Source organism: Neophocaena asiaeorientalis, unplaced genomic scaffold, assembly GCF_003031525.2.
Source record: "Neophocaena asiaeorientalis asiaeorientalis breed wild unplaced genomic scaffold, Neophocaena_asiaeorientalis_V1.1 scaffold571, whole genome shotgun sequence".
In the NCBI taxonomy this organism is placed as follows: domain Eukaryota; kingdom Metazoa; phylum Chordata; class Mammalia; order Artiodactyla; family Phocoenidae; genus Neophocaena; species Neophocaena asiaeorientalis.
Window position 1 is genome coordinate 2,017,750 of NW_020175669.1, and position 21,092 is coordinate 2,038,841.

Genomic DNA, 21,092 nt, shown 5'->3' on the forward strand with positions numbered 1-21,092 from the left:
GGAACTTCTGGTCTAGTGAAAGAGACAGACAAAAAACAATTAAGGAAAGAAGTGCATATATATGTATACCTATATATGTAAATGAATTTCACATATATGTAAATGTATATATACATATTATTATGGAGAATAATGGGAAGGAGGAGAGGAAAATTACTTTAGGTTGAGCAGTCAGAGTGGGTTTTTCTGAGGCAATGGCAAGCTGAGTACAAGTGAAGAAGGATCCGGCCATGTAAAATGTAGGGGAAATAGTGGTCTACCGAAGGGGGTATACTTGAGCAAAGGCCTTAGCTGGGAATGGTTTCTAAGAACAACAACAATAAAAAATCAACATGGCTACAGCAGAAGCAAAAAGAACTACAAGTCTGCAACCTGTGGAACAAAAACCGCATCCACAGAAAGACAGACAAAATGAAAAGGCAGAGGACTATGTACCAGATGAAGGAACAAGATAAAACCCCAGAAAAACAACTAAATGAAGTGGAGATAGGCAACCACCCAGAAAAAGAATTCAGAATAATGATAGTGAAGATGATCCAGGTCCTTGGAAAAAGAATGGAGGCAAAGATTGAGAAGATGCAAGGAATGTTTAACAAAGACCTAGAAGAATTAAAGAACAAACACCTAGAAGAATTAAAGAACAAACAGACATGAACAATAACTGAAATGAAAAATACACTGGAAGGAATCAATATCAGAATAACTGCGGCAGAAGAAAGGATAAGTGACCTGGAAGACAGAATGATGGAATTCACTGCCGTGGAACAGAATAAAGAAAAAAGAATGAAAAGAAATGAAAACAGTCTGAGACCTCTGGGACAACATTAAACGCAACCATATTCACATTATAGGGGTCCTAGAAGGAGAAGAGAGAGAGAAAGGCCTGAGAAAATATTTGAAGAGATGACAGTCAAAAACTTCTCTAACATGGGAAAGGAAATAGCCTCCCAAGTTAAGGAAGCACAGAGATTTTCTGACCACAGTGCTATGAGATTAGAAATAAACTACAGGGCAAACAACGTAAAAAACACAAACACATGAGGCTAAAAAATACACTACTTAATAACCAAGAGATCACTGAAGAAATCAAAGAGGAAATCAAACAACACCTAGAGACAAATGACAAATACAGCCACTATGGAGAACAGTATGGAGGTTCCTTAAAAAACTAAAAATAGAATTATGGTATGACCCAGCAATCCCACTACTGGGCATATACCCAGAGAAAACCGTAACTCAAAAAGATACATGCACCCAAATGTTCATTGCCTCACTATTTACAATAGCCAGGTCATGAAAGCAACTTAAATGCCCACTGACAGACAAATGGATAAAGAAGATGTGGTACATACATACAATGGAATATTACTCAGCCATAAAAAGGAACGAAATCAGGTCATTTGTAGAGTCGTGGATGGACCCAGAGACTGTCACAGAGAGTGAAGTACGTCAGAAAGAAAAACAATTATCATATATTAACACATATATGTGGAATCTAGAAAAATGGTGCAGATGATCAGTTTGCAAGGCAGAAATAATAGACACAGATGTAGAGAACAAACATATGGACACCGAGGGAAAGTGGGGTGGGGGTGTGGTGGTGGGATGAATTGGGAGATTGGGATTGACATATATATACTAATATGTATAAAATAGATAAGTAATAGGAGCCTGCTGTATAAAAATAAATAAAATTCAAAAATCAAATAAAAAAATCAACATGGCTAGAGTATAGTGATTGAGAAGGATGGTAGTGAGAAATAAGGTTGAATGGAGAGCTAGGAGACCTCATGAAGAAGCTTGATAGATACAGCAAGGAGTTTGGAATAGAAGCCATTGTTTTCAAGTAGAGCAGTGCTATGTTTTAAAGATCACCCCAACTGCTGTGTGGAGAATGGAATATAGGTGATCAGAGTGGGTGTAGGACACTACTTTAGAGGCTATCTGCAGTATTCCAGTGAGAAATGATGACTTGGACTGGGTTGGTAGCAGCAGAGAGAGAAGTAGATTATGTATTTCGGAGTAGAGTCAACAGAACTTGCTAATGAATTAGATATGTAATATGAAGGAACATTAAGAATCAGGAATGATTCATAGGGTGTGGCTTGAACAACAGGTGCATTCCATTTACTGAAATGAAAAAGATAGAGTGCTAATAGGTTCTCTGGGAAGCAGATGCTGACACAGAGTTAGGTGTGCAAAAAGTTTCTCAGGGAGTAACACTTGTAAAAGGAAAAGAGGCAGAAGCATAGTTGTATAGAGAGAGGTCGCAAGCATGATGCAAACCTGACAAAGTCTCTGCCAGCCCAGTGGGGAGTACCAGAGCACAGACTGCTAGTTAATAGAGTTCTGTGTTGGACTAGGTCCTTGTACTACCACCTTGCTCATTCATTGGCTGGGAGCCTCCCCAAGAACAGTATGCCATTAGTTATACCCCAAGAAGCGTGTAACTGGCTCTAAAGGTGAGGTGGACCCTGAAACAGGTAAGAGCTGGAATCTGTCAGTTAACCACATTCCTCACAGCTGGGCAGGCAGTCCTTCCTTGAAGGGGGTTGTAAGTAAGCACATTTCCATGTCCACCACAGGGAACAACAGGTAGGAAAAGATCAAGAACTTAGTTTTCAATAGGAGCGGGGCTAAGACAGTTAATTAGATCATTCATTCATCAAATTTTTATTGAGCTTCTATAATAGACCATTCAAATGGAAATGTCAGGTGCATAGTTGGTAGCGAGTTCACAAGAGATGTTTGGGCCTGAGATATTTGAGAATTAGCATATATATGATATTTAAGGTCACAGATTGGCTGGCATCACCTACTAAGAGACAAAATGGTTTTTAACCCTGAGAAATATCACTTCTCTAGGGACTGTTTGGAGGCAATTTGGGTCATCATACTGACTAAGGGGACAAGGGGGACACTACTGGCATTTAGTGGGTAGGGTCTAGGAGTGTAAAACATCCTGAAATACATGGGAAATTCTACTCAGTAAAGAAGTGTCCAACATAAAATGCCAATAGTGCCTGTGTGGAAAAATTGGCTGTAGACAGAGAAGTGGTCCCAGAACCAACCCTTGGGACATTCCAACTCTTAGAAGTTGGGTAATGGAGAAGAAGCTGGCAAAGGAGACCAAAAAAGGAGTACCTAGGAAGGTAGAAAGAAAACTAGAAGTGAGTGGTGTCAGATGCCAAGAGTGCGGAGTGTTTCAAGGAGAGAGGCAGGTCAGCAGCAAAGAACGTTGCTGAGCAGTTGAATATGATGAGGACAGAAAAGTGTCCACTCAAAGGAGAGCTTAATACTGTAAGAGCCATCTCAGAGGAGTGGTGGAGATGGAAGCCAGATGGGCACAAGCTGAGAGTAAAGGGAGGGGAGCAAGCAGAGAAAGGAAATTTTTCAAGGAATTTGAATAAACAATAAGCAGAGAAACAAGTTGGAGGATGATTTGGGGTCAAGGGAAGGATTTTATTTCAAATATTTTATTATCAAAGTTTTAAACATGCAGGAAGTTGAAAGAATATTGCAGTAAATCTCACTAAGTTCTATCATTAACATTTTACTATGCTTGCTTTATCATATATATATTTTTTTATGTGGACTATTTTTAAAGTCTTTATTGAATTTGTTGCAATATTGCTTCTGTTTTATGTTTTGGTGTTTTGGCCGTGAGGCATATGGGATCTTAGCTCCCTGACCAGGGATCGAACCCACACTGCCTGCGTTGGAAGGCAAGGACTGCCAGGGACGTCCCTATCATATCTTTTTATATATCCATAAAGAAGGAATTTCTAAAGATGAAAAACACTCCTAGAGCATGTTTGTATGCCTACACTGTGATTCAACAGGTACGGAAGATTAATGATAAAAGAAAGAAAGGGAATAACCAAGTGAGAAATGAAGCCCTTGAGAACTGAGGGAGGGGAACAGGATTCAGAGTACAGGTAAAGGGATTGCCTCTTGTTGTTATAGAGGGAAAAAAGAGCAAATGGTTACAGAATCATGTAGGTTTGTGGATTTAACTCAAAATGGATTAAAGACATGAACATAAGACCTGAAACCATAAAACTCCTAGAACTTCAACATAGGTGGTAAGTTCCTGAACATCAATCTTGTTGATGATTTTTTGGATTTGACACCAAAAGCAAAGGTAATAAAAGCAAAAATAAACAAGTGGGACTACATCAAATTAAAAAGCTTTTGCACTGCAAAGTAAAACATCAACAAAATGAAAAGGCAACCTACGGAATGGGGAAAAATATTTGCCAATCCTATATCTGATAAGGGATTAATACCCAAAAATAAAAAGAACTCATACAACTCAATAACAAAAAACCAAATAATCCAATTTAAAAATGGGCAAAGGACCGGAATAAACATTTTTCCAAAGAAGATATTCAAATGGCCAACAGGTACATGAAAAGGTGCTCAACATCACTAATCTTCAGGGAAATGCAAATCAAAACCATAATGAGATATCACCTCACACCTATGAGAATGGCTGTTATCAAAAAGACAAGAAATAAGTGTTGGTTCAGTATCCTATGATAAACCATAATGGAAAAGGATATATGTATACGTAAAAGAACGTATATGTATGGGTAACTGAATCACTTTGCTGTACAGCAGAAATTAACGCAACATTGTAAATCAACTGTACTTCAATAAAAAATAAAAGAGAAATGTGTTGATATGGATGTGGAAAAAAGGGAACCCTAGTGCACCGTTGGTGGGAATGTAAGTTCATACAGCCACTATGGAAAACGGTATGGAGTTTCCTCAAAACATTAAAAATAGAATTACCATGTGATCCAGCAATTCCACTGCTGGATATTTATCCAAAGGAAATGAAAATCCTAACTTGAAAAGATACCTGCATCCCTGTGTTCACTGCAGCATTATTTACAATAACCATGACATAGAAGCAACCTAAGTGTCCATCAGTGAATGAATGGATAATGAAAATGTGATATATATCTATATATCTATATCACATTTTCATAATATATATATAATTATATATATATATATATATATATATATATATGCGTCTTGTTTTTGTATCCATTCAGCCAATATATATGAATATTATTTAGCCATTAGAAAAAGAAGAAAATCCTGCCATTTGTGACAACACGGATGAATGCTGATGGCATTATGCTAAGTGAAATAAGTCAGAGAAAGACAAATACCATGTGATCTCACTATATATGGAATCTAAAAAACAAAAATAAAAACATGAACTCATAGATACAGAGAACAGATTGGTGGTTGCCAGAGGCAGTGGGTGGACAGTGGGTGAAATGGGTGAAGGTGGTCAAAAGGTACAAACTTCCAATTATAAAATAAATGGTCCTAGGGATGTAAAGTACAGCATGGTGACTATATGGTTTATTATATTTTAATTTAATTAAAACAATTTTTAGGGCTTCCCTGGTGTCGCAGTGGTTGAGAGTCCTCCTGCCGATGCAGGGGGCGCAGGTTCGTGTCCCTGTCCGGGAGGATCTCGCATGCCTCGGAGCGGCTGGGCCCGTGAGTCATGGCCGCTGAGCCTGTGTGTCCGGGGCCTGTGCTCCGCAACGGGAGAGGCCATGGCAGTGAGAGGCCCGCATACCGCAAAAAAAAAAAAACAAAACAATTTTTAAATTATGGTATAGTTGATTTACAATGTTGTGTTAGTTTCACGTGTACAGCAAAGTGAATCTGTTATACATATACATGTATCCAGTCTTTTTTAGATTTCTTCCCATGTAGGCCATTACAGAGTATTGAGTAGAGTTCCCTGTGCTATACAGTAAGTTCTTATTAGTTATCTATTTTATATATAGTAGTGTGTTTATGTCAATCCCAATCTTCCAATTTATCCCTTCCCCCCCTTATACCCTGGTAACCGTAAGTTTATTTTCTACATCTGTAACTCTATTTCTGTTTTGTAGATAAGTTCATTTGTACCCTTTTTTTAGATTCCACATATAAGTGATATCATATGATGTTTGTCTTTCTCCATCTGACTTACTTCACTTAGTATGACAATCTCTAGGTCCATCCATGTTGTTGCAAGTGGCATTATTTCGTTCTTTTTTATGGCTGAGTAACATTCCATTGTATATATGTACCACATCTTCTTTATCCATTCCTCTGTTGACGGACATTTAGGTTGCTTCCATGTCCTGGCTATTGTAAATAGTGCTGCAATGAACACTGGGGTGCATGTATCTTTTCGAATTATGGTTTTCTCTGGATATATGCCAAGGAGTGGGATTGCTGGATCATATGGTAGCTCTACTTTTAGTTTTTTAAGGAACCTCCATACAGTTCTCCATAGTGGTTGTACTGGTTTACATTCCCACCAGCAGTGTAGGAGGGTTCCCTTTTCTCCACACCCTCTCCAGCATTTATCATTTGTAGATTTTTTTGATGGTGGCCATTCTGACCGGTGTGAGTGATACCTCATTGTAGTTCTGATTTGCATTTCTCTAATAACTTGTGATGTTGAAGCATCTTTTCACGTGCTTTTTAACCATTTGTATGTTTTCTTTGGAGAAACGTCTATTGAGATCTTCTGCCCATTTTTTTGATTGGGTTGTTTGTTTTTTTGATATTGAGCTGCATGTGATGTTTGTATATTTTGGAGATTCATCCCTGTAGGTTGCTTTGCTTGCAAATATTTTCTCCTATTCTAATGGTTGTCTTATGGTTTCCTTTGCTGTGCAAAAGCTTTTAAGTTTAATTAGGTTTTTATTTTAATTTTTATTGGAGTATAGTTGATTTACAATGTTGTGTTAGTTTTACGTGTACAGCAAAGTGAATCAGTTATACATATACATATATCCATCTTTTTTAGATTCTTTTCCCATACAGGTCCTTACAGAGTATTGAGTAGAGTTCCCTGTGCTATACAGCTGGTCCTTTATGTAGTGTGAAGTACTGTATTTCACATTTGAAAGTTGCTAAAGAGAGTAAATCTTAAGTCTCAGCACAAGAAAAAACAATTGTATCTATGTGTGGTGATAGACATTAACTAGACATATTGTGGTGATCATTTTGCAATATATACATATTGAATATGTAATATTGAAACATTACGTTGTATACTTGAAACTAATATAAATGATATATGTCAATTATATCTCAATAAAATAAAGAAAAAAAAGGCTGATGTGATGAAGTTTGATCTAGGGACTAGCAATACTGCTAGTATTGCTAGTACTGCTAGTATTGCAACACTAGGGTATCACCCTAGTGTTTGTTAGAAATGCAGAATCTCAGGCCTCATTGTAGATCTACTGAATCAGAATCTGCATTTTAATAAGACCCCCCAGGTAATTTGTATGCACATTAAAGTTTGAGAAGCAATGGATTAGGGGATTTGACGAAGGTGAACATTTTTGCAGTCGGGATATTGACAAATGATCCTGGGTGAATTATCAAGATCAAAGGTTAGCAATTTTTTTTCTGTAAAGAGTCAGGTAGTAAATATATTTGGCTTTGAGGGCCATAGATTCTCCATTACAACCACTCAACCTTGCCCTTGTAATTCAAAAGCAATCAGAGACAATACATAGGCAAATGAGTGTGGCTGTTGAGAATGGCTGTGTTCCAATAAAACTATTTACAAAAACAGGCAGTTGGGTGATTTGGTCCAAGGGCCTAGTTTGCTGACCACTGACCTAGATCGTAATAAAACTGTTAAGTCTTGGTGCCCATGTACAGTGTACTGTTGTTTTCCTCTTTCTGATTACTTACTATCTCTTGTACGTACTCCTGCCTCCCTCTCCCCCATTCTGAACACAGTGAAGAACTTGGCCAAGTGATGTCCTGTGGGATCCTAGAAGTGAGAAGGAGAAAACTGAAGTGTTAAAAAGCCAGAATCTCCCTGACACCTTTTTTTTTTTTCCTGAAAGACCAAGGTATGGGGCAGGCTTCACATCAGCTGGTTCTCTGGAGTTGTTTCCCTTTTATTTTCTCCTGGCCTCCAGTAAACTCATTTTGAGCTTTTCATCTGAGCCAAGAAAAATCAAGCAAAGATATTTTATCCTTGCTTAGACCAGGTTGAGCAACAGCTCCTTGATGGCAATGGCAGTGTTAATCAGAGAGGAGTTCAGAGGTAACAGGCTCGGGGCTTGCAGGGGTGGAGCGGGCAGAGAAATAATATTTATTGAGCATCTCTTCTCTAACAGTTTACATACATCCTTTGAACCCTTACAGTAAGTTCAATATTATGCTCCCAGGTTACAGATGGAAAAACTGAGACCAATATTGTATCAGACATTAATATAGCACTTACTATGTGCCAGGCACTGCTCTGCTTTACAAATATAAACACATTCAATCCTCACAAGTCTATGAGGTGGGAACTATTATTGCCTCCATGTTATAGGTGAGGAAGCTATGCTATGGAGGGAGGTTAAGTAACTTGCCAGAAGATACTCTACTAATAAAGATAGAACTGAGTTTTTAATCCAGGCAGGGCTGGGACCCAGGTCTGACTCCAAAGTCTTGTTTTTTCCCTCTCCAAGTTTGGGGTTTTACCTATTAAGTAATAACATTTCCTTATAAGTCCCTCACATGAGCTCATAGTTCCAGGGCTCACTATCAACATTCCTATTTTTCTCTACCACAAGATAGTCTTTACTAGTATAAGAGATGCTGTTGCCTGCTTTACAGGCACACGACATTCTGAAATACCTTCCTCAGTGATCTCTCCTAATCCTGAGTCTTGCTGTTTCATCTTTGTTTTCTTGTCTTTCTTGTTTTCTTCTTCTTTCACCCCAGAATATTGCTGAGAATATTGCCAGCATCTCAGTCACCAAGCTAGTGTTATCTTTTTCTTTTCATTGTGTTGTTGGACTAATCCAATTTCTCATTTTCCATTCTTCTTCTCCACTGGATTACTAGATAATAGTAATAAATAATATTTATCTAGATAAACAATCTAGATAGATTATTACAAGATCTTTCAGGGTCTCCCCTTAAAGGGTTTATCCCAATTTTTAGGGCCTAGATCAGGCACAGTGTGCTTGGCCCTTTGGTAGATAGTGGGTAATAAAAATGTGGAAGATAGCTCCTGCCTTTGATGTATTTACAGTTTAGTGTTTTCCACAGTGATGGGATGTGGTATTGTCTCCTGACCTAACAGTAACATTGCCCCCGTATTAGTATTTCTCATGTTTTTCAAATAGAAATTTAGTCCTCCTATACCATAACCTCTTGAATATACTTTCTTTCTCTAGTGTTTTCACTTTTCAATCTCTCCATCAGAACGGAATATGATTATTTTCCTCACATTTGTCTCTGCTATTAAACCCTCAGTGAAGGCAGAGTCATAACATTCTAGGACTTTCATGATGATAAGGGAGATAGTTTGAGATTTTAAGAAAATAGACAAGTGTTTCCTCCTGAACCTTCAAAAAAGCTTAACCTCCAGGCACTGTTGTAAGTATACAGATGAGAGGTGTGTAAGAGTAAAGACTGCTGGCCTTGGAATCCAGAGACCTGAATTATAGCCGTAGCTCAGCCACTAAAGTGAGAAGGGCTAACATTTACTGAGCACTTACTATATGCCTGTCACTTTTCTATTAACTTATGCTGTAAGGAGGAGGGTACTATTATTCTCATTTTACAGAAAAAGAAAGTGAGGCACAGAGCACTTAAGTAACGCTGCGAGACAAGGAATTGGTTTGACATAGGCAGTCTGGCTCCAAATTTGTGACTTAGCTACTATTCTCTATTACTTCCTGATAAAAAGAAGCTACCATTACTAACATATATGCAACAGGTTCTATACTGGTTTTCTGGAATCTTATCTAATCTTCACTAACAACTCTGAGGTATATACTATTTTTCACAAGGGAGAAAACTAAGGCTCGGAGAAAGATGCCGTTACTTGGCAGACTTAAGTTTTGAAACCAGCCTTGAGGCTCCAAAAGCTTCTCTAACCCTCGAGCCACTAATATCTCTGAAGCTGAGTTTTCCTATCTTTAAAATGAGGGTTGTGGAGTAGATGTCTCAGTTCTATGAGAAGGGTGTGAAGAAAAGACAGATGTCCGCAGATGGGTGTGAGACAAGGTGAAATAAAAGCAATCAAGCCATAGTGGCCCAGGGCCCAGCAAAACGGGGGTGGGTGCGGTTACAAATATGAGGAAGATTCCCGCCATGGAGGAGGCCCGGGGTGTTAGACCCAAGCGAGGCCTGTGGGCGAAAACGAGCCTAACATCCTGTCTCTGACCAGTCCGGGAGCTGCCGGCGCAGACCAGCGGCCGAAGGGGAGGAGATACCTGGGTTTTTGTCCGCGTCCCGGGTAAGCACCTCACCCACCCAAATCCTGCTCCACAGGACTCTCCATGAAAGCCAGAGAAGGAAGGGGCGCGGCTTCTCAGGCCGCGCCGCAGAGCGCCACGTCCCTCCTGGCTCACCCTCCTCGGGGCTCCTACGCGTTAGCTCTCCACACCGCCCGCCTCCAAGCCCTCCGGCGCGGCCTGGTCTCCGCCCTTGCCAATCGGCACCTTCCACTCTTCGGGTAGGACCAATTAGCGGCTGCTGGGGCCCGGGGCGGTCGCCATGGCAGCAAGGAGGCGGGAGCGCGCGGTGGGTAGAAGTACAGAGCAGAGCTGCCGGCTGGGGGCTGGAGGTGCAGGTCTGTGCGCTGCAAGCGTTCAGCAGGCGGAGCTTCGCGTGTGGAGACGCGGCTTCGTAAGGCCGGCGGTCTCGAGGTGGGTGAGGATCTGCACCGCGGGAGGCTGGGGTGGGTCCTGAGATAAAGCTCAGGTATTCGCCTACCCTGCCCCGGCAGTAAGGATGGTGGGAGCTCCACGGTTGGGCGGGCACGGTGGAGAGTGGCTTCCAGCTCGAGCTTGAGACGCAGGGTCTCTTTCTCCGTTCCACTCGCTGCCGGGCACTCGCTTTCTTTGCGGTCGATGAAAGTGGCAGGCTCCTGGCGAGGAGCAGGCGGGGGGTGAGTGCAGGTCCAAGTCCCAGTCTGGGCTCCAGCCCGGCCTTGGCAGGTTGATGGGCGAGGGAGGTGCCCCCTGGTGAGACTGATGCTCACCACCGGCTGAGGCGCAGGAGCTAAGATAGGCCGGTGAATCCTGCTCTTCTGCCGGTTCTGTTCAGCCGGCAACCGCTGACATTAGGGGAGGAGAAAGTTCGTGCCAGGTGTGGTATTGTTTTCCCTAAGTGACAAATCATTAGGTGTGAGATGATGGTACAGGGTTTGAGAAGGATGGTACTTCCTTGTTGCACCTGCTAAATAGTGACTGAGTAAAATATGGTTATTGTTGTGGTTGGTGCTGGCAGTGGTTTTGGATGGCAATTATTTTATAATGTCAAGAAAGAAAATATGAACATAAACCATTGAACCATTACTCTCATTTCTGGGAGACAGAACCTCTTGAAAGTCTCAGTGTCCACTAAACTCCTAAATTGGATAATGTCCATTTACACAATTGAATAAGTAAGTGCTGCCGTCTCAGCCTTTTATTAAGGCTATTAAATTCATGAGTGAATATGAACACCAAACTATATATTACCTGGGTTAGAAAAGGGGGGAGGAGGGAGAAGGGAGGTTAAATGCAATTATATCTGATACTCAGTGTTGTCTGAAGGAGATTGTGGACTTTCCTTATAAGAACTGAAAGAATTGATGAGATATTTGCTTTAAGGAATTCATTAAAAGTAGTATGACTAGTGGTATAATAGATTTGGATCCATTAACTTATAGCTTCTTTTACAGCCTACTTAAATTACTTGTTTCTTAAGACCTTCCCTGGTAAATTCTGTTGAATAGTGTCAGCCAATATCCAGATTCTTGCATCTTGTTCCTCATAGATATTGCCTCGAGACTCATTCTGATTTAAGCCGAGTGTTCTTGTTTTACAAAACTTGAAAACCAAGTTCAACAAACGTTGAACAAACAGATGTTTCAACAATTCTTCCTCAGTTAGTAGAGTCAAAATTTTAAGAAAAAAATGGGAATTAGAATTAGAAATGAAATCTCAAATAATATCCCTCTTGTTATTAGGGTAAACATAGGAACTTCTGGGCTTCCCTGGTGGTGCAGTGGTTGAGAGTCCGCCTGCCGATGCAGGGGACGCGGGTTCGTGACCCGGTCTGGGAAGCTCCCATATGCCGCGGAGCGACTGGGCCCGTGAGCCATGGCTGCTGAGCCTGTGCGTCCGGAGCCTGTGCTCTACAACAGGAGAGGCCACGACAGTGAGAGGCCCGCATACAGCAAAAAAACAAACAAACAAAAAAACCCATAGGAACTTCTGTTTCTCATCTTGGTCTTTAAATTCTCCATGATCTGGTCCAGCTTTTCAAGATAAGTGAAAAATTCATTTGTCTCCTTGTGGTTACCTATGTTGTTCTCCTTCTATTCTAGTTTTACCTATTTTGCAAGGGTGAAGTCCATGTTGTGTTTACCTTTCTATGATCTCCCGAGGTACTTATTGTTCATACCACACATTTTGTATATACCCTTTCAGTATGCTTTTTGCCAAGTTGGTTTGTGCTCTGTAAATACCAGTTAAAATGAAATGCACAATTAAGGCAATAAGGGTACCTTTCAAAACACTAGTTATTGATTATGGGCACTAATATAGAGTATCAGTAACATGATCAATACCAGTGTCTTTTTATTTTGGGATATGTTATGTACCTCTATAGACATACCAAACTAATTTTGTGTTATTTAGAATAATATTTAAATTGCTTTCCACTTTCTAAGGACGCTTTAGATGACTGAAGTGTGCAAAATACCCTTTTAAGCACCGGGTAGCTGGAGGAATCAAGTGTAGGATTTCAAAATGTACTGAAAATAATTCTTAAAGTCAATAATCTGTTAAGTATTGTAATTGAGTTGACTATATTTGGCATGATAGATGATTAACTTTTTCTAAATAATTGAAGGTCTAGAAAGGGGAAATTGTTATTTTTATGTTTAATACATGCAATTAGTTTATAGGCTTTAAAAAACAGGCTCCTAACAATTTAAAATAATTTATTCAAGGAAAAGTGTTGATCACTTTAATGATTTTCAATCTAAAATTTTTAAAAGCCACCACAATATGGTAAAAAGTACACTTAATTAGAATTAAATGGCCAGATTCCAATCCTGGCTCTGCCAAATGATCTTGGCCAACTCAGTTAACCTCCCTGTGCCTTATAACCTTTTATAAAAGTAGGGTCTGACCCGAACAACCTCTAAGATCATTTCTGGTCCCAGCATTCTCTGATTTTAAAAATTTAAAGCAGCCTAATGGAAAATGAGATAGCAGTTGCATGCTTTTATTTTTGGCAGTGTTTTGTTTGTTTGTTTTTTCTTTGTTGTTTTTGGCAGAGCTTCTTGACATACTGTATTTTAATTATTGAAGTACGGTATGTGTAAATAATGAAGACATTGTAATTTTAATAAATTTAAAATTCTTACTGTTGCTCATATGTTTATTGAGTATATGTATGAGCAACAGTATCTGCTTTTCAGAAGCCTTATCATCAAGGATACTGTAGGGGAGAGGGAGAGATAAATTAGGAGTTTGAGATTAACATATACACACTACTATATATAAAATAAACAACAAGGACCTACTGTATAGCATAGGAAACTATATTCAATATCTTGTAATAACCTATAGTGGAAAAGAATCTGAAAAAGAATAAATATAAATATACATATAACTGAATCACTGCTGTATACCTGCAAGTAACACAATATTGTAAATTAACTATACTTCAATTAAAAGAATGGTTAATTTAAAAAAAAGAATACTGAAACTGTCTTTTAAGGTTGGAAAAAAAAGGCAATATACTGGTTTTCTTGATTGGTGTCCTTTTCTACAGATATGAGCAGCAGAGACACTAAGATCTATGCTGATATCTTGATACAGGGAAGGGTTGGAGTCCAGCTCAGCTGGTCATACATCTGATGTTTTATTTTTTTTAATTTTTTAATTTTAGAAAGTTTCTTTTTTTATATATTTATTTTATTTTAAATTTTATTTATTTAGTTGTTTATTTTGGCTGCGTTGGGTCTTTGCTGCTGCTCGCAGGCTTTTCTCTAGTTGCGGCGAGCGGGGGCTACTGTTTGTTGAGGTGCGCGGGCTTCTCGTTGCGGTGGCTTCTCTTGTTGCGGAGCACGGGCTGTAGACGCGTGGGCTTCAATACTTGCAGCATGCTGCGCTCAGTAGTTGTGGCTCGTGGGCTCTAGAGTGTAGGCTTAGTAGTTGTGGCGCATGGGCTTAGTTGCTGCATGGCATGTGGGATCTTCCCGGACTAGGGCTCAATCCTATGTCTCCTGCACTGGCAGGCGGATTCTTAACCACCGCGCCACCAGGGAAGCCCAGAAGCTCTGTTTTAATTCCAGGGAGGAAGAGATTGTGTTCTTCTTTTGTTGGATGTATTCTTTTCATTGGCCTACAGCTGCATCAGGACTTTGGCTATGGCAATGCTCAGAGGAGAGCTCTAACATGGCCTTTCAAAAAATGACATTTAAGGTTGTATGTCAAACTGGTTTATTGCTTTTTAAGTTCAATGACTTTGGGTGTTTACAGCACAGATTTAATTTAAATATATAGATATTAAATTTTCAAGACAGGAAGGGCATTACTGTTTATGGAGCGTTTACTATTGCCAGTACTGTGCTAGTTACATTGTATTCATTCTTATTTTCATCCAGTCAAAAACTTATGGAGAAGTATTAGTTCAATTTTATAGATAGGAAAATCGAGACTCAGAGAGTCAAATAGCTTGCCAGTAAATGAGAGTGTTTAGGATTAAATCTGCTGGTTTTTTTTATTTTTTTATTTTTATTTTTTTGCGGTACGCGGGCCTCTCACTGCTGTGGCCTCTCCCATTGCGGAGCACAGGCTCCGGACGCGCAGGCTCAGCGGCCATGGGTCACGGGCCCAGCTGCTCCGTGGCATGTGGGATCTTCCCAGACCGGGGCACAAACCCGTGTCCCCTGCATTGGCAGGCAGACTCTCAACCACTGCGCCACCAGGGAAGCCCTGCAGTTTATTTTTGACCATGCTGTGTTAATAAAAGTCATGTGCCTTTCCGACATATTACATGCATATGATTACTCTCCTGCTTAGATAATTTTATGTTAAATATAGTACCATGAAAAGAAATAAATCTGTGTTCTTAAAACTTGAAGATATTTTATTTCCTTATTTTCTTTACATACTGCTTAGAAATAATTATGTTCACTGGTGAGTTTGCACATGAGCTAACTGCCTTGTATTTTACAGTTAGGTAGTGGATTTCGAAAAAGATTTTGAGATGTTTTGCTTTATTACTGATCACTATGTCTGAGGCTGGGGCCAAGGTTAATTTTTAAAAGTGGTGCTAAGATTAAAAAGATTCCAGATAAAGATTTTAAGAAAAATTCCAGTTAAGGATTTAATGGGGAAACTTACCCTATATATTGAAGTCTCATTGCAGAGGAAAATAAGCTTTTAATTTGAACTTTTCTTAGTTATTTAAAAGAGGAGCAATATGGTAAAACCTGGGTACAATAAATGAGTATCTTTGCTTATTCTGGTCTTTGATTATGTTTAGTTAATATGTTTCTTTCCCTTCCCCCACTGGAATATGATACAGTCTCATTCCACTTTATAGAAATTTGGCACCTTTTCTTATCACAGGATTTGACAAATGTTTACACTGTCATGTGCCATTACCACTGTAATAAGGCTAAATTTATGTTTATTTTTAATTTTTTTTTTTTTTTTCATATATTTAGAACCTGTTAAGAGTCAGTTCTTACGAAAAAGCATTGAGCCAGGAGCCAGACCCACCTCTTCACTAACTGATCTTGTGCAAGTCATCTTACCTCTCTGGATCTCAGTTGCCTGATCTGTAAAAAGGAGATAAAAATTCTTTACCTGTTTGAAGGTAAGTGATCAGTTAAGAAAGCAAAAATGAAAACAGACTTAGTGGTGGCTTCAACATAAAATATTTATTTTCTCATGTAAAGTAATTCTTGAAGTAAGCAGCCTAGGATAGGTGTAGTAGCTTCATAAAGTCACCAGGGACCTAAACTTTTTCCAGTTCTTTGATCTGCTGTTCCTAAGATGTGGCCCTGGTCCTCGTAGTCCAAAATAGCTGCCAGAGCTCTAACTGTCAAAGCAGAGTTCCAGGCAGCAAGGCAAAGACAAAGAAGGATGCATCCTCTCCCTTTAAGGAGATTATCCTGAACCAAAGCTCAGGCTACCAGGGAAGCAGGGAAATGTAGCTGGATACATGGCTGCCCTGAATAAAATTGGGCTTTTGTTATTGAAGAGGAAGGGAAGATTTGGATATTGGCTGGGGAATAGAAGTATTTGCCACAATATGGATCTTTTTCTCTTTCATCTCTGATATCTGTAAGCTGTGATAACCACTCAAAGAAGCTTCAGTAGTTTGCCATGGCAGAGCTCTAGTCTGACCATTGTCTCTAGAAGGAAATAACTTTCATCTAATACACTGTTTTTCTTTTGTTATGTTTATCCCATGATTCATTATAGAAGGTTTTCTGTCTTGATGGGGTATTTGTTCTGGTTATTTAAAAAAAATTACCCATAAATGTTCAATAGTAGATGTTGGTTGTGTAGCTAACATTTATTGAGCCACTTGCTTTATGCAAAGTACTAAAAAGACAGAGATAAGTTATCCTAAGAGTATCACATAATAAGTCATCAGGAAGTAAATTTATGTTGAAAAGTGTAATCCACCTTAAGATACATTTAAATTCAATGTTGTCACGCAATGAACATTTTTACCTTTCTTCTTGGTTAAAAGTTGTGGTTTTTTTTAAAACAGCTTAACTGTTAACCGTCTTGAAATTTCCTCTTACTTAACTACTAGCCCTTGCTTAACTTACTTAGGTATACCAATATTTTATTTCCTTCCAGACCTTTTTGGGTAAATATTATGTAAATATACCCTATACTTGTCACATGAAATGATTCAATTACCATTATATCTGTAAAGAAAGTGAATTGAAATAAAGTTTTGAGAAAAGGAAACTGAAATTTAGGAAATGGAAATTGGATGGGGGAAGAACCTAAAGATTCAGTGAATCTTTTAAGAATATTAGAAGGAATATAAGGAGCAAATTAAGACATTTAGCATTTTTAGTCACCTGACTGAAAACGTCTTATTTGCTGAATACTATTTTAATGCCTTAAAATTTTTTCAATTAACAGAAAGGATCATGCTGCATGTTGCTTTGTAAGCAGCTTTTTTCAAATTGCAATTGTTTACTTAATAGGCTGCCTTCCACACTAGATTGAAAACTCTGTGAGGGTAGGGACCATGTCTATCTTACTTACCTTTGTATCCAGCATAATGGCTGGAATATAGTGAGTACTTAGTAAATATTTGTTAAATTAATAAATAGCATACAACAGATTAAAGAAAACATACTTCAATTCAGTCTTAAATTTAAAAGGAATAGGAGTAAAAGAGGAGCGTTGGGGGAGGGAGAAAGAGATGGATGAGGGAGGAAGAAGAGAAACAAAAGAAAGAGAGACAAACTAGTTTCAGTTTTTTGTACTCTTCACACTTCTCACCTGTGATCATGCTTTTTAATCACTTCCAGGGTTTTTCTCCTTACAAACAAGCAAAACAGGAAACTCTTGAGAAACGCACACACACATACACACCCCAAGTAAACTTAATCTGGATAATTACTGGTACGAATCAGTAGTTGAGAAATGTGCCTCTGTTTATGAATGGGAATTTTGATTTGGTGGAGACAGGGAAGGAGAGTTAAACTTATTTTTAGGACTTGGACATTTAGGGAAATTATTTTGTATCTACTGCATGTTAGGAGAGGCTTAAGAACTCTGCTTTTTTTTTTTAAATTTTGGCTGTGCTGGGTCTCGTGGTGCACGGGCTTCTCTCTCTTTGTGGCGCGCAGGGTTAGTTGCCCCACGGCATATGGGATCTTAGTTCCCCAACCAGGGATTGAATCTGTGTCCCCTGCATTGGAAGACAGATTCTTAACCACTGGACCACCAGGGAAGTCCCAATAACTCTGCTTATTTTGTAATTTTTCTTGAGGCTCTAATGCCTTTGGGATCAGTGCTTTCCATGCTGTCTTTTTTTTTTAATTTATTTTTTGGCTGTGTTGTGTCTTTGCTGTGCACGTGCTTTCTCTAGTTGCGGTGAGTGGGGGCTACTCTTCCTTGTGTTGCGCAGGGTTCTCATTGCGGTGGCTTTTCTTGTTGTGGAGCACGGGCTATAGGCACGCGGGCTTCAGTAGTTGTGGTGCATGGGTTCAGTAGTTGTGGCTCGCAGGGTCTAGAGCGCAGGCTCAGTAGTCATGCAGCAGGGGCTTAGTTGCTCTGCGGCATGTGGGATCTTCCCGGACCAGGGCTCGAACCCATGTCCCCTTCATTGGCAGGTGGATTCTTAACCACTGCACCACCAGGGCAATCCCTCCATGCTGTCTTGAGATCACTGCCTGATTTAGAATTTCACATTATCCTACTTCAGAGCGTTAATTTTCAGTCTATCCTGGTTTGGATCAGTCTGCTGTGTCAGCCAGCTAGTTTGGCCCAGTATTTCCTCTTTAGGACTCTGTTCTTATAGAAGAAGAGAGTGATAAAAGAAAGGAGAAGGCCATTCTTAACTAACCTGATAGTGGAAGAGAAGTAAATTAGTCTCCCTTTCTTTCCATTGCCTCTCCTTATCGTTCATCTCTCCTTCTTTTGTATGGACATTTGTATATTATTGGGTTAATGAAAATCTGTAAACCTATCTCTGACACATTTGACATTATCTTGGTATTTAAAGACATCTTTGTATCGTTACTTTTCTACCTAATGAGCTAGAAAAATTTTCCTTTCTTTTGTTATAACAGTTAACATTTATTGAGGGCTTATTAAGGAGTAAATGTTTTAATTAGCTATAGACTTCAGTAAGTTAATTGTCCTAATTATTCCTAGAATAAACAGTAAAAGATTAGAAACTAATAGAAGGGAAAAATGTATTTTAAAAATTCCTCATCAATCAAAAACAAAATTTTAAAAAACAGGCAGGAAAGGAGAGGAGATAAATATTAAAGGGGCAGGATAAATAGAAAGCCCAAAAGAAGATGGTGTTTCATCAACTCTAAGACTCCATTGATATTAAGACACTAGTTTATACTATATAGAACACATACTGCCAGTTAAATTATTACACTGTGCTTTATCACTTATAATTTCATTTTGTGTTTACCGAAAGTGCTTTTTAAGATTCATTTAAACATATAGATTTTTCTCACATCACTTTTGCAGATGCATAAAGAAATCACAAGTTAAATAAATTGGTTAAGGTATTCCTAAGGCTTTTCCACATTCATAGTCTGAGTCTTTTGAAATGCTTTCTTGATTCACAATTGTGAATGTTTGTGTTTTCCCACACGACATTGTTCTCTCTACTATGAAGAGTGAGGGTAATTTTATTCTGAGAATTTCTTTAAGACCATTTGCCTGGAATTTTCTTCCAAGCCTCTGACATTCATTTTGCAAGCTTTGATGCCAGTGCTTTTCAAAAGATGACAATGGAAAGTTGTCAGATTCATCTTCTTTCCTCAACCTCTCCTTCAGTGGTTTATTGACTAAAATGTTGAGGGGTTATAGTTTGTCTAGACATGGCATCAGGAATAACATCAAGTTGTGATACCTTTCCAGCAACCTAGTCTTTTTTTTTTCTTTTTTTTGCGGTACGCGGGCCTCTCACCGCTGTGTCCTTTCCCGTTGTGGAGCACAGGCTCTGGACGCGCAGGCTCAGTGGCCATGGCTCACGGGCCCAGCCGCTCCGCGGCATGTGGGATCCTCCCGGACCAGGGCACAAACCTGTGCCCCCTGCATCGGCAGGCGGACTCTCAACCACTGCGCCACCAGGGAAGCCCCCAGATTATTTTTAAAACAATCCCAGGCATCATGTATGCAGCCTCAGAATGCATCAAGAACTAAACTCATACCCTTGGCAGACCACGAAAGGCTCTTGAACATTCAAACCAGATTTAGCTAGCCTTCCTTTAACTCAGCCATAATCCCTCTTTTACATACACAGTAACGTTTTTGGGAAATGCTTTTGTAGTTTAAAATTTAATATGGCAGCAACTTTTGGCCATAGGTGCTCATGCTAGTGTTTCAGTGATATGCTATTCCCTATGTAACCCATTCTCAGGATATCAATCTCTTTAGTACCTTTAGCATTTGCATATCATTTTGAGGCCTGTGAAGAACATCAAGATTTTTTCAACATTTCCTATTGACTAAATTCAGCTTTGTTTCTTCGTCAGATTATGTGGAAATTATGCAGCTTCTGTTTAGTCTTGATAGGAAGTCTCTGACAAATTAACATTTGCCTTAACGATTCATGAATCCATCAAATCAGCCTCATGTTCTCTAATTTATTTTTTATTTGTTGGAGGCATTGTCAGTTTCTACCGCCTTCATTTGCATTGTTTGGCTGCTCATAGATAATCTTGTTGCATCTCAAAATGTAAGGCAGCTTTGTCTATTTGTTGGTATCTTCCTGTCTAAAGTCAGGTGAAGCACTTAAATGTTCTTTTACAAGAAAATGTAAAGTTGCTGTTATTCCTTTAACATCAAATATTTGCTTCACTAATATCAGCTGCTTCATTTTTATGTTTACAAAATATTTTTTTTTTTGGCCGCGAGGCTTGCGGTATCTCATTCCCCGACCAGGGATTGAACCTGGGCCACGGCATTGAAAGCCCAGAATCCTAACCACTAGGCAACCGGGGAATTCCCCAGAATAGGTTTTCATTTCAATGCCAAATCACAATTTAATCCTTTTGAAGATATTTTAAATGGCAATTAAATTCAATTTCTGAAGTACCCAAAATGCAAAAACTCAGTCTGAAGTGATGGAAGTAGGAATAGCTATAATAAAGTTCATGCATGTGCAGGCAGTAAAGATTATGTTGCTATTGCCACTTAGTCAACCACATTTTAATATTCCATTAACTGAAAAACACTCTGATTTCTGAGATGTTAAACTGAGGAATTAAGTACAATGTCAGTAATTTGATTAAATATAAACCAAGAAAATACTCTAGTTGGAAAGATTATTAGGCTGAATTTTAAAAAAACGTATGA

The 21,092-nt window shown here is 39.1% G+C and overlaps 1 protein-coding gene across 7 annotated transcripts in view; it reads left to right on the forward strand.

Moving 5' to 3' along the window:
- The window catches only part of NUCB2 (nucleobindin 2), a 71,304-nt gene that overhangs the window by 12,530 nt on the left and 37,682 nt on the right, over positions 1-21,092 (forward strand). For 3 of the 7 annotated variants that reach the window (XR_003001303.1, XM_024731595.1, XM_024731602.1), the window contains exons 1-2: positions 10,598-10,706; positions 15,734-15,885. The gene's annotated coding sequence lies outside the window, so the exon portion shown is untranslated. Of the gene's footprint in view, positions 1-10,586; positions 10,707-15,733; positions 15,886-21,092 lie in introns of those variants that run through there. The other 4 variants (XM_024731596.1, XM_024731597.1, XM_024731598.1 and 1 more) reach the window with 2 other exon arrangements.